The sequence below is a fragment of the Lepus europaeus genome, chromosome 13 (assembly GCF_033115175.1).
Source record: "Lepus europaeus isolate LE1 chromosome 13, mLepTim1.pri, whole genome shotgun sequence".
In the NCBI taxonomy this organism is placed as follows: Eukaryota; Metazoa; Chordata; class Mammalia; order Lagomorpha; family Leporidae; genus Lepus; species Lepus europaeus.
Genome location: NC_084839.1, coordinates 5,393,349 through 5,405,860, shown reverse-complemented (window position 1 = coordinate 5,405,860; position 12,512 = coordinate 5,393,349). Strand labels below are relative to the sequence as shown.

Here is a 12,512-nt window from a genome sequence, read left to right as displayed (position 1 = left end):
GGGCGGGCGTCCGGGGCTCAGAGCCGGCTGGCCCCGCCCCAAGGCGCTGCCGGTCGCCCCAAGCGCCCTGCAGCGTCCGCGGACCGCGAGGCCGGCTCCGGGGATGCCGACACAAAGGGGACGCGCGCGTCACCCTACCTGGTCCCGCGCGGCCCGGAGCTCCTGCTCGGCCGGCTCCGCCCGGCGCCGGTGCGCGATGCGCGGTGCGCGGTGCGCGGTGCCCGCCGCCGCCGCCTACCCGCGCCGGCGCTGGCGAAGCCCGCCCGGAGCCGCCCTTTATGCGCTCCCCGCCCTCCAGCCGCCGAGAGCCGCGCGCACGGGGACCGCGAGCGCGCACAGAGGCTCGGCCCGGCTCCGCCCGCCGCGCTGCGCCCCCTGCCGCCCGCCCGCCCGCCGCGCGCCGCCCGGTCCCGGGGGGAGGGGGAGACCGCGTGCGACCCGCAGACTGCGCGGAAGGCCCCACCCGTGTCGGAGTCCGTCCCTGGGCGAAGCGGGAGGACGCGTCCCAGCCTCGCAGCCGGGCTGCAGAGCGCGCGGAGCAGGCCCTGGCACCCCGGGACCTCTCTCCGACTGTCCCGGGGCCAGTGCGTGGAGAAGAGGGGCCCCCGCGCGGGCCTGGTGGCCCCCTGGGCGCCCGCGATGCCGGCAGCGCAGCGGGCCGCTTCTGCTGAAGCCCTGGAGCTTTGGGGTGGAATTCCTAGATCTTCTGCCCGCGGCCTGCTCGCGAGCACAAGCGTTGGATTCCGTTCTGTTGCACGCACATGCGAGCAGAGCCTTTATAAAAAGCTTCAAAAAGGCTGTGCCAACGCGCATTCAAAGGTAGGCTTATGTTGGTGCAGAAATTGTTTTGAAATCTGTGCATACAGGGGGTCTTTGAAAACATCGCGGAAAATGCGTATTATAAAAAAAATGGATTTCAGAAACTTTTTGCACCAAAATAAGTTTTAATTCCATTTGCCCACAGAGTGTTTGAGATACCCTCACATAAAGTCTTCCTCCCCTATCGAGGTGACCTGAGGCGAGTGACTTCACCTCTTTATACTCAGATTTGCTTATCTAGGAAACGCAGGTGGCTGTCCTACATGTGTCCCCGAGCTCTTGGGAGGGACTAGGTCTTATTTCTCCCAAAAATTTAGCAACACATTTGTAACTTTCTTGAAAATCTCCATGATTTGTCTTCCTCTGTTACATCCACATCTCTTAAAAAAAAAAAAAAAAAAAAAAAAAAAAAAAAAAAAAGTATGTTCGCATCTTAAAAACCAAAAAAGCCCAGATGTGGTCGTCTGCATGGAGCAGTTATTCTGGTAAGTAGCTCCCCTCTCCAGACATATGAACAAGCACACGCCTTCCGATGCCTCGGTGCCCATCACATGGGCTGTGCAAATGCAGAACTGGACGAATGCTAAGGACAGCACTTTTCACCTAGGCCTCTGGCTGGAGAGGAGAGAGATTAAGGGCCTGAGCTCTGTGGGAAACACGTGTGCGCCCCACATCTGCACAGAGCACCAGGGCAGTGCCCGTGAGACCACTGGTGAACCAGCAAACTGGCGCATACATGGGTGGACGCCTGCAGGTGCACAGGGAGCTAGAACTGTGCCAGTGCTGGTGATGAGGTGGGCTGGGTCCAGGAGCGGACTTTGCTGGAATGCACAGGGGCAGAGAAATCCAACTGGGAGCCTTCAGGGAAGCGTGTGGGCTGGAGGAAGAGGCTTGAGGTGCAAAACCAACCCTGACCCTGCCTAAGGCTTGTAAGTGCTCCCACGCTGATGGGTGCGTTCACTCCCAAACTCTGCTGCCGTGTGGATGCCGTCAGGGATGGGGAGAGAGGGCGCCCACACGGGAAGCTCGGCTCACAGCAGATCCCCCAAGGCAGGTCTGCTGTGGTTCCCTGTGTGAAGTCTTCCCAGTCCGTCACGGGGAGCTCCTAACCCTGAACTGTCACACGCTTTTACGTGAGTTACGGCACCTGCCACACTTCAGCCGTGGAGTACTCTCTCATCTTAGGACTGTACCGGACAGTGATGTCGTGTTTCTGCTTTGCCTCACAGGGCCTTGAGTGTAATAAGCACTCAGTCAGCAATGAATGTGATACCTCCTCTGAGCTGTGCCTCTGAACCACGGCCCCGACTGTCTCAAGGTCATTGCCAGCCGTCATGGCTGGTGTCCAGTCCAGGCCCCTGCACGTGTGACTGGCCCACACCTCCCCCTTTGCAAACATGCCCACTGTTGCCGGTGGGGCATCAGCAGTGTGACTCATGATTGGATCACTGAGCAAGCGTCTCCTCGATGACTTGCTCTGAGTGTCATCATGTGTGGGCCGGAAGGCAGGACAGAGGACCAGTACTGCCATCAGCCGCCCAGGGGCTGGGAAAATGGAAACCCGTTCTCGAGTTTCTCCTCTGGACGCAAGATCAAGGAAGCTCAACACGCACACCCATGCAGTAAGTTAAAAACATAAAAATTAGAAAACGGATTTTGTGTGAACTTGTGATCACACATTCTGTTAAGTGTAAACAATTCATTTTATCCTTTTTTTTAAATGGACTTAAATTCAATTTTGGATTCCAGAGAGTCACAGTAAATTGCCTGTCGGCTCCCATTCTGGCTCGCAGGGGTGTGCAGGGCTCTGGAGGGCTTCACTGTTCGTGCCGAGACAGTGGAACGTGACCGCCTGTCCTCAGCCAGTCTGTGGCCCCTGGTCGCCTTGTTCTGGATGACAGGAGGAGAGTGCTGCACACTGCCTTCCTGCCAGGTGTGCCACGCCCAGGGGCTTCCTGTGTCTCTCTGGGGCAAAGACAAGGAGTGGGCAAAGTCCCTGGGACTCCACATCTTCTTGGGAATGCTTCCCCTGTCCGCCCCTCCACCTGCCTTCCCTCAAAGGCCTTCTCTTTTCCTTTGCCAACCTTGGCACCTTCAGCTATCTCCTCAGCGGGCGGAGCCTCCATATAAGAAAGAGGTGGTATTTAAGCAGCTGCAAACTTCAAGAAAGAGGATGCAAACAAAGCAGAAATTCACATTACAGGCTGAGCTGTGTCTGCCAAAGATGCAAATGGCGATGGTCTAACCTCCAGTACCCCAGCTCATGAGCTTATGTTCACGCAGGCTCATTACAGATGCTATTAGTTAAGATGAGGTCATAATGGAATAGGGTGGGCCCTAATCTCATACAACTGGTATCCCCGTGACAATAGCAATTTAGACTCAGAGGGAGAACACCAGTGAGCATAACGGCAGAGATTGGGGCAGTGGTTCTACAAGTCAGGAGACACCAAAGAGAGCCAGCCACTATCCTGCACCCCTGCTCGTGGGGGGTGGCCTGCACAGATTCGCCAGCACAGGCTCAGAGGGAGCCAGCCTTGTCCACACCTGGCTCTCGGACCTGTAGCCATGTGATGGGTAATCTCTTGTGCCAACCTGGCTGGACATGGTATGCCCAGGTAGCCAGGAAGACATATCTGGGGGTGTCTCTCAGTGTTTCTCAGATTAGCATTTGGATCAACAGGTGGAGTAAAGAAGACCCCCCCCCTCACCAATAGGTATCATTCAACACCTGGGGGCTCCAAACCGAATGAAAACGTGGGAGAAGTGGGAATGGGCTCTCTGTGTTGGAGCTTCTCCTGCGATTGGACATCCGACCTGCTTGTTGGTTGGTGTTTGGACTCCAGGGCTTGGAGCAGCCTGTGTCACCCCCCTTTCCTTAGTCTCACTGCAGCTTCTCTGGCCTTCAGCCTCAGGCCAGATGACACCAGTGGCTCTGCAGCCCAGACACAGAAGATCGCAGGATTCCCTGGTCTCCAGATGCACGTGAGTCAATTCCCGTAATAACCGCCCTCTTACATGTGAGACTGTGTTGTAGAGTGTGTCTATGCATTGATAAGGAGGTAGGTAGATAGAAGATAGATAGATAGATAGATAGATAGATAGATAGATATTCCACTTCCCTGGAGAATCCTGGAGAAGACACCTTCAGAAATGTGAAACAATGTAACTCTTGTTCACATCCCCGAGCCGCTGGTACCTCATTCCCTCGTAAACTACCATGAGCCCCCAGAAAGTACCTACGCATGACTGTGATTACAGAATAAGTGTCATAATAAAAGTGCTAAAACAAGGTACTAAGATAACCAGCAATAAATGAGAATGGTTAATATGTCGATCAAAGAGTGGGCTTGTGATCCGTCTTGTTCACCACCACTGCCAGCCTGGCTGGAAGTATCCCGGGCATTTCACAAATATCACTGAAGGCAGGCCAGTGCCGTGGCTCAACAGGCTAATCCTCTGCCTTGCGGCGCGGGCACACCAGGTTCTAGTCCCGGTCGGGGTGCCGGATTCTGTCCTGGTTGCCCCTCTTCCAGGCCAGCTCTCTGCTATGGCCCGGGAGTGCAGTGGAGGATAGCCCAAGTGCTTGGGCCCTGCACCTGCATGGGAGACCAGGAGAAGCACCTGGCTCCTGCCTTGGGATCAGCATGGTGCGCCGGCCACAGCGGCCATTGGAGGGTGAACCAATGGCAGAGGAAGACCTCTCTCTCTCTCTCTCACTATCCACTCTGCCTGTCCAAAAAAAAATCACTGAAGGAAATAAACGTGGAGCTCTCTGCGTGGCTCAAACGCGAGAGCCATAGGCTGTAAATAGACACTCTGGAACTGAAAAGACCAGAGAGGAATTGTGCCTAATGTTTCCATTCAACATATGGAGCGCCCGAGGTTTAGAGAGACCTGTGCCAGTTCCCAGACGACTGCCGGCTGGCGGCGTCCGTGGTGCTGTGGCTCACGACTCGCAGCTGACTCGGCAGGCTTTTCACTCTTCATCACCACACTGCCTCTCTGTATTAATACAATAGGATCCGGGTGGCTTGATGACGTTGCTGAAGCCCTCTTCCATGCTGAAGCAATGATTGTGTTGCATTCAACAAATGTGGGTGAAGACCCAGCTCTGGATAAATACTCATGTGCTCTTCTGTTTCTGCCAGGCTTCTTCCAGTCAGTCCGGCATACGTGACTCATTGTGTTTGATAGGCTGTGGGCAGGGTCTCCCTCACGGGCCTGGGGTGCTGAGAAGACCTTCAAGGCCCTCTACTCGCTTGTTCCCATCACAGTGGCCTTGCAGCCACGTCTTGAGCTGGTGGAACCACCAGAGAAAACCAGCCTGGATCTGCAGGCTGCCCTGTGGTAGGCCAAATGCCAGTGGCACATAGACTTGCACCGTTGGTTGGGCTACTGAAACGTTAGGGTCTGCTGGCAATGGCAGCGTAGTGTAGGCTGACGTACACATTGACCGTAAACTGGTTTGGGTGTGGCAGTAACTCCTGTGCACTTGTGCCTTGACAGACAGCCCGAGTGCTGGACGAGGTGAGGAGGGGAAGGTATGCTGTCTAGGACTTGAGGGCATGTTTGAGGCAGGGAGCCACGAGCCAGGAAGGGATGGGAACCTGAAGGAACAAGGCACCACACGGGCAGACTGTGTTCCTGACAGTAACTCAGATCCTGGAGCTCACTCCGAATGGATGCTGCCATGTGCCCTGCTGTTTTAGGCACTTGAGAGGGTCACAGGAAAACAAGACGTCATTCTCCAGCCACCAGCTGACCAGGAGTGGTGAGCTGTGCACAGGTGCAATGGATGTTTTCATAAGTCATGCAGACTCCTGTGCACAGGGAACCAAGGCGCTGCTGGAAGTGGTGCATACTGAAGGCCCCCCGACCCATGGAGGAGGCCTCCTCAGCCAAAGGCAGCTGCCTCGCCCAGGCTGCTTCCAGGAGCCGGTTCCTGCAGGGTCAGCACCTGCTCCGTGTGCCCTGCCTAGGGACAAGGCCCTAGTGCTCTCCACCCCCATCCCCCAGCTCTGTAGCAGCTTGTCCAGTCCTCTGCTTGCCTTGCCTTCCTCGGGCGCTGCTCCTGAGAGCCTGTCACGACAGCCGATCTCCAGGGCAGGCTTTGATCCCCTGGGAGCCCAACACACACCCACACACACACACATACACACACATCACTACAGCACAACCCCAGCAACAAACACAAGTGCATACCACACACACACACACACACACACACCTTTTCTACCCATTGACAGCCTGGAACATTTCTCCTAATTTCAAACTTCAGATGAGATCAGTGTCACACATTCAGTGACATGTCCATGACTCCTCTTGGTTTCCCACCTGTCTGCCTGAGCTGCAAGCCCCCTGTCGCTCTTCCATTGTGAAATCACATGTGTACCTCGGGCTTTGAATTCAGCAAATGGAAGATCTCTTTCTCTCTGCCTCTCTATCTCTGTCTTTCCCTACCTCTGTAAAAAAATAAATTTACAAATAAATAAATAGATTTATAGCTAAATAAGTTATTGATTTATCAAATAAGTCTTTTAAAAAAAATACCCAGAAACGCAGGAATGACATTATCCCAGGCATGTAGGAGAGGAGAGGGAAGCGGAGTGTGACGGCAGAAGCAGGGTGTGCTCACCACAACTTGGCGAGCCTCTGTGTCCTGAGTGAGACTGCGCCACCACCACTGACCATCACCATCCTGCGAGTGGTGTCAGAGTCAGGCTGGACCCAACACTTGCTGGCTCCCTTGTGGTCAGCTGGCTGGACTCCCTCAGCTGCAGGTTCCTTAGCAATCAAATCGGGGATCCTAATACCTCTTTCGTATGGCTTTTGTGAAACATAAGAAAAACAATCCAAATCCATGCAAAGTGCTTAACATAATGCCTACCACCTTCTACAGGACTCAAAAATTATTCTAAAATATATTCTCAGCCCTTCAGGGTTGTGGGAACCAGTGGCTCCCTCCCTGTGGGTGAGGAGCTCCCAGGGGTTGGGGGCAGCACCTGCACAGAGGATGCAGATCTTGGTCATTGTGATGGACTGGGGTTATGAAGTCCAGCGCTCCAAGCCCTACTGGAGTCACACGGCTGTCACCAACCTTGAGTAATAGCGTGCTGACTGGAGGGAGCATTCTGGTCAGGGCAGGCCAGCTGCCACAGGGACAGGTGACCTCCAAACGTGGAGGGCCTTAAATGCACAGGTGGCTAGGGCCAGGTGTGCACAGGACCCTCCCCGTCCCTGTGTGTACCCATGAGCAAGGTCACCGCTGCCTCCAGGCTCTGCCAGCTCCCTGTGAGGCGTCCTTTGTCATCGCCCGAGAGCAGAGAGCGAGCGCTGTGGACTGGGGCTGGCAGCTGAACACGTCACGTGGCCGTGATGCAGCACCGGCCACACTCGGAGCCTCACTTCCCTGAAAGTGGATGAGAAAGTGACGTTTTCTCACTTAACCTGAATGAGGAAAGAGCTGCAGACAGGAGCCTGTTCCAGGTCCCTGTGACAGGGAATGGACAGATTTCCCCAGATAAGCAAATGATCTAATTGATGAAGGTGTTAGTTCTCGATGAGTAGCCAATGTCCGGCACGTTGCTGAATACAAGACTCCGGGGATACAGGGTGATTGACAGGTGCTAGGTTGCAGCTAGACAGGAGCAAGAAGCTCTGGGGTTCTATCGCACAACGGAGTGACCACAGATGATAGAAATGTTCTGCTGGCGCCGCGGCTCACTAGGCTAATCCTCCGCTTTGTGGCGCCGGCACACCAGATTCTAGTCCCGGTTGGGGCGCCGGATTCTCTCCCGGTTTCCCCTCTTCCAGTCCAGCTTTCTGCTGTGGCCATGGAGTGCAGTGGAGGATGGCCCAAGTCCTTGGGCCCTGCACCCCATGGGAGACCAGGAGAAGCACCTGGCTCCTGGCTTTGGATCAGCGCGGTGCGCTGGCTGCAGCACGCCAGCTGCAGCGGCCATTGGAGGGTGAACCAACGGCAAAAGGAAGACCTTTCTCTCTCTCTCTCTCTCTCTCTCTCTCTCTCTCACTGTCCATTCTGCCTGTCAAAAAAAAAAAAAAAAGAAATGTTCTGACATCTCTCTATTCTAAAAATCCTGGAAGAGAGGATTCCTGACGCTTTCACTACAAAGAAATGCTAACCGCTTGAAAGGATAAATATATTTACCCCGATTGGACATTTTACATTGTATACATGTAATGAGACATCACATAGTTCTCCATAAATATGCACAATTTTTATATGTCCATTAAGTTAATTTTAAAAACAAAAGGATCCTGGTATAGTCATGGTCGCATTAAACTTGAGTTTGAAAACCGTTGGACTGGGGGACAAGTCCGGCCTTCAGGACGACTTCTCTGGAGAGTGAGGCTTCTGTCAGACTTGAGTGCCCATCAGTGCTTGCTGGCTCACCTCAGATGCCCCACCCCGTTCTCCACGTCCAGCTGAGCCCACATATTTTAGTGTCTCTCTGGTTCTGAAGCCACTGGAGTTGGAGTTGTCCGCCCTGGACTCGATCCGGTGGCTCTGAGAGTTTTCAGAAAGCTGTGGATCTGAGCACTGTGTTAAGATCACATATAACAGTATATCCCTTAGACTCAGCACCGGGAGCCACTCTTGGCCATGTTTTCTGTGAGGACAGTCTTGCTGCTTCTATCACACGACACTTATTTTATCTATTTGCTTAGGAAACTGTCTTCCCTAAACTTCGAGTGCCTTAGTAACCAAATGATGCCAGATTTCCTTGTGTACCATTAGCTCTTCCTGCAGCACCTGGGGCCTGAGTGGTGGGAAGTGAGTGATAATGAACTCATGACAAGCCTGGCCTCATATCCTGGACATGTTTGCCCCAAAGCCCAAATGCCCTCTTGCACTGCTCACAGTTTTTATCAGGCCCTGACACTGTGTCAGGAGGATTTTGTATCTTTCCATCATAAATCACCTTGGATTAGGAAGAACAGCTGTGGCCGTGAACTCGCCGGAATGGCTAGCAGTTAGCAGCTTCTGATGGCCCCGGCTTACAATGGAGCTATACCGGATGGCAGGATCCTGCATTGCAGATGCATTGAATCCAACACCCTACCCCACGCCCCAGATCAACAGCACAGGGCTTACGACCATGGGACTCGCTGGACTGCACGGTGCTTCCCTGGGAAAGACCCAAACTCAACATTGGAGAGATGGTTTCTACTGAATGTGTGAGCTTTGTAAGATAATTTAAAAAAAAAAAATCTGAACTTGCACCATCGTAAGTCAAGGACATCTGCCCTGCTTCAGGCTCTTGTGCAGTCAACTGAGGTCCTTACAGCAATCACCGGGGGATTTGGCAATGAAAGGTTCGGGGCCCTGGGAGCCAGAGCCGAGCCTTGGGCCACGCACCCGGAAACTGACACCAGCTCCAACTCCAGCCCCCCGTCTCCAAAGCCGCTGGCCACCTTCCGGGTCACTTGGCCTCTCTGCTGCTCTCCTGTCCCGTGAGCTTGGCTCTCGTCCTCCGAATCTGCAGATCTCCCCTGGCGGAAACCCTAACTCCTCTGCTCGGATACTTCCCTACTGTCCAGCTCTGCTCTGGGCACTCACCGGTTATGCACCAAACCGCTCCCGAATTCAGTCTTCAAGCTGCCAGGATGCTGCAGGCCATCCCCGGTTATGGCAGGAAAATAGGTCCCAAATGGCCTGCAGCCACCTCCCCTTCCTTCCTCTCCACTGGCCTGGCCTGCCCTGGACCCGCAGGACAGCATGATAGGATTCATGTTTGCTACTTCCAAAAACTCTTTGAATTTTACACGCGAGCAGGACAGAATCCACATGTGTGATCACCATGAAGACATCCAGGCTCTGTCATGGCTGATGTGGGCAGTCTTTAAAGCAATGAAAACATCCGTGTGTCACCAGGTAACACTACCCGAGGAACACCCCACAGCATTACGGGTATCTTTCTTTTTTCTTTTTTTTTTGATTTATTTTGCTTATCTGAAAGGCCAAGTTTCAGGGACAAAGTGGAAAGAGAGAGAGATCTTCTATAGGCTGGTTCACTGCACAAAATGATCACAACAGCCGGATTCGGGTCAGGCTGAAGCTAGGAGCTTCCTCAGGGTCTCGCAGGTGGATGCAGGGGCCCAAGCACTTGGGTCTTCCTCCACTGCTTTCTCAGGCCATTAGCAGGGAGCTGGATGGGAAGTGGAGTAGCCCGGACTTGAACTTGCTCCTATATGGGCTGCCAGCGCTGCAGGTGGCAGCTTTTCCTGCTACACCACAGCGCCAGCCAGCATTACAGGCTTCAAACGGGCCATATTTAGATGGCCTCACACGAGGGAGGAGCAGCCAAGTCCATCAGGCGTGTCACAGCCGAGCACATTTCAGACTGGGTCATGCAGCGGAGCGAGTGTGTCACCGTGCCTCCCTCCCATGTGACCGTATCTGCAGACAGGGACTTCAGGAGGTGGCTGAGGGCATTGACCTCCTGGGACTGGTGGCCTTTCAAGGAGCGAGGTGAGAGAGCCACCCTCTCCTCCCTGTAAAGGCACAGCTGGGGGCTAAGTCTGGTGTACTCCGGCCTCGGGAGAGACGCAGCCCCCTCCCTGGTCTACACCGCCCTGGGCACGTTACGCTGTCAGGGCAGCCGGAGCCACCCACGCAGCTCAGTTCAACTCCAGCAGCTTCTGTGAGCCTTCGTGGAAAGCGTGAGATCTAGTGAGTAAGAAAGGACAGCGGTGTAAGTCATCAGAAACAGCACCAGCTTCCTGTCTTCAGGCCGACAGGTCTCTCTGACAGCGGACTTGCCTGTCACTCAGACCCCAGGAGGGGCTGACAGGCCACCGTGTGGCTCGGGGGCCAGGCGCAGCTCGAGACGCCCTCAACGCAATGTAAGTCACTTGTTCTTTTTTAATGATTTATGTATTTATTTGAAAGGCAGAGTTACAGAGAGGCAGAGAGAGAGAGAGAGAGGGAGAGCGAGCAAGCTTCCATCCTCTGGTTCACTCTTCAAATGGCTGCAATGGCTGGAGCTGTGCCAATCCGAAGTCAAGAGCCAAGAGCTTCTTCCGGGTCTCCCATGCAGGTGCAGGGGCCCAAGGACTTGGATCATTTTCCACTGCTTTCCCAGGCCATAGCAGAGAGCTGAATGGGAAGAGGAGCATCCTGGACTCGAACCGACGCCCACATGGGATGCTGGCATGGCAGGCAGAGGCTTTACCTGCTATACCACAGCGCCCAAAAAAGGAAGTCACTTTTGGACAGTTTTCAAGTTCCTCACAGAATGAACCTACCCAGAGGAGCTGTGTGTGTATGTGTGTGTATGTATATGTGTGTGTATGTATATATATATATGTTTGTGTATGTGTGTGTATATATATGTGTGTGTATGTGTGTATATGTGTGTGTGTGTATGTGCATGTATGGATATATTGGACAAAGTGAATGCGAGAACATGTGATACATTCATGTTCACTAACAAGGAAACAAATCAAAACCCAAATCTAATTTTTTGAATGAATTGTGGGTTTTTTCCGTTAATGCTAGTGAAAGTCTTCTCATCTATTAGTGTGAATTGTTAATTGCTATTCTCTTTACTGCTAATTGCCTTTAAAAACTTTCAGAAGATAGTACGTGGAAAATAAAATTATGGAGTCTAAACCCAGTTCTATTAAATATTATGCAAGACTGGAAAGGCATGTTCTAAATTAGCGGTTACCTCGTTTATTTTTGCTTTACTCTGGTTTTCAAATCCTCTCCAAATGTGTGCTTTATAGAAGGAAGAAAAACAAACACTGTTAAAATCCTTTCGGTCTTTCAAACTCATCTCAATGGTGTCTGAGCTGGACTTACTACCCTGACCTGAAGAAAATGGGAGGTTTGCTGTGTGACTTCCCTGGCCTGAGAAGACCTGTGTTCACAGGGGCCTTGCTGATGGGTCAGCCTCCCTCCCTGCCAGCCGCTGCCCACAGTGACAGCCACTGGTGCTTGCCCTTAAGTCTCCTTCGCTGTCCTCGGGCTCCACAGGGGACCTCGGTCCTCTGGGGTCAGAGCCTGGGTGGGCACGGACGCTTCCTGCCTGGCACCCACGTACAGGAGTGCGTTTAGGAGAGGAGGTCAGAGCCTGAGTTGGAGCTCACGGTGGACAGGTGGCTGCGAGAGCTAACAAAGTGCAGGCTGAAAGAAGGGCACACCCACCACTCACTCCCGGTGGTGGCAGAATGCAGAGCCGGCCCAGCCATACAGGAGTCCGGGCTTGAAGGGGCAGCCAGGGAGCAGGGCTGCCCGCTCTGCACCTGCTCGGACTGGGGACCAGCTCTGCCCTCACTCGGACTGGGGACCAGCTCTGCCCTCGCCCGGACTGGGGACCTTCTCTGCCCTCACCCGGACTGGGGACCAGCTCTGCCCTCACCCAGACTGGGGACCTTCTCTGCCCTCGCCCGGACTGGGGCCAGCTCTGCCCTCGCTTGGATCGCTCTGGGACACCAGACAACTGCCCGGCTGGTATCTCTGCACGCCACCTCCTTCCCTGCCACCCTTGGGCCTTCTCTGGTCCTCAGGCCAGCTCCTGACGGCACCTGCCACCCCTTGTGTGAAGACCGACTGGGGGACTCTCCTGGCCGTATCTGAGCTGCGCTCACTTCCCCCAGTTGGAGCAGCACTTCTGGTCCTGGCAGAAGGACGCCGGTGGCAGGACCCTGAGGTCTCACAGGGG

At 54.0% G+C, this 12,512-nt stretch overlaps 1 protein-coding gene across 2 annotated transcripts in view; it reads right to left on the bottom strand.

Annotated features, from left to right (window-relative positions):
- The window catches only part of RNF144A (ring finger protein 144A), a 109,150-nt gene extending 108,956 nt beyond the window's left edge, over positions 1-194 (bottom strand). For both annotated transcript variants that reach the window (XM_062208916.1, XM_062208917.1), the window contains exon 1: positions 139-194. The gene's annotated coding sequence lies outside the window, so the exon portion shown is untranslated. The remainder of the gene's footprint in view (positions 1-138) is intronic.
- Positions 195-12,512: the final 12,318 nt, after the last annotated feature.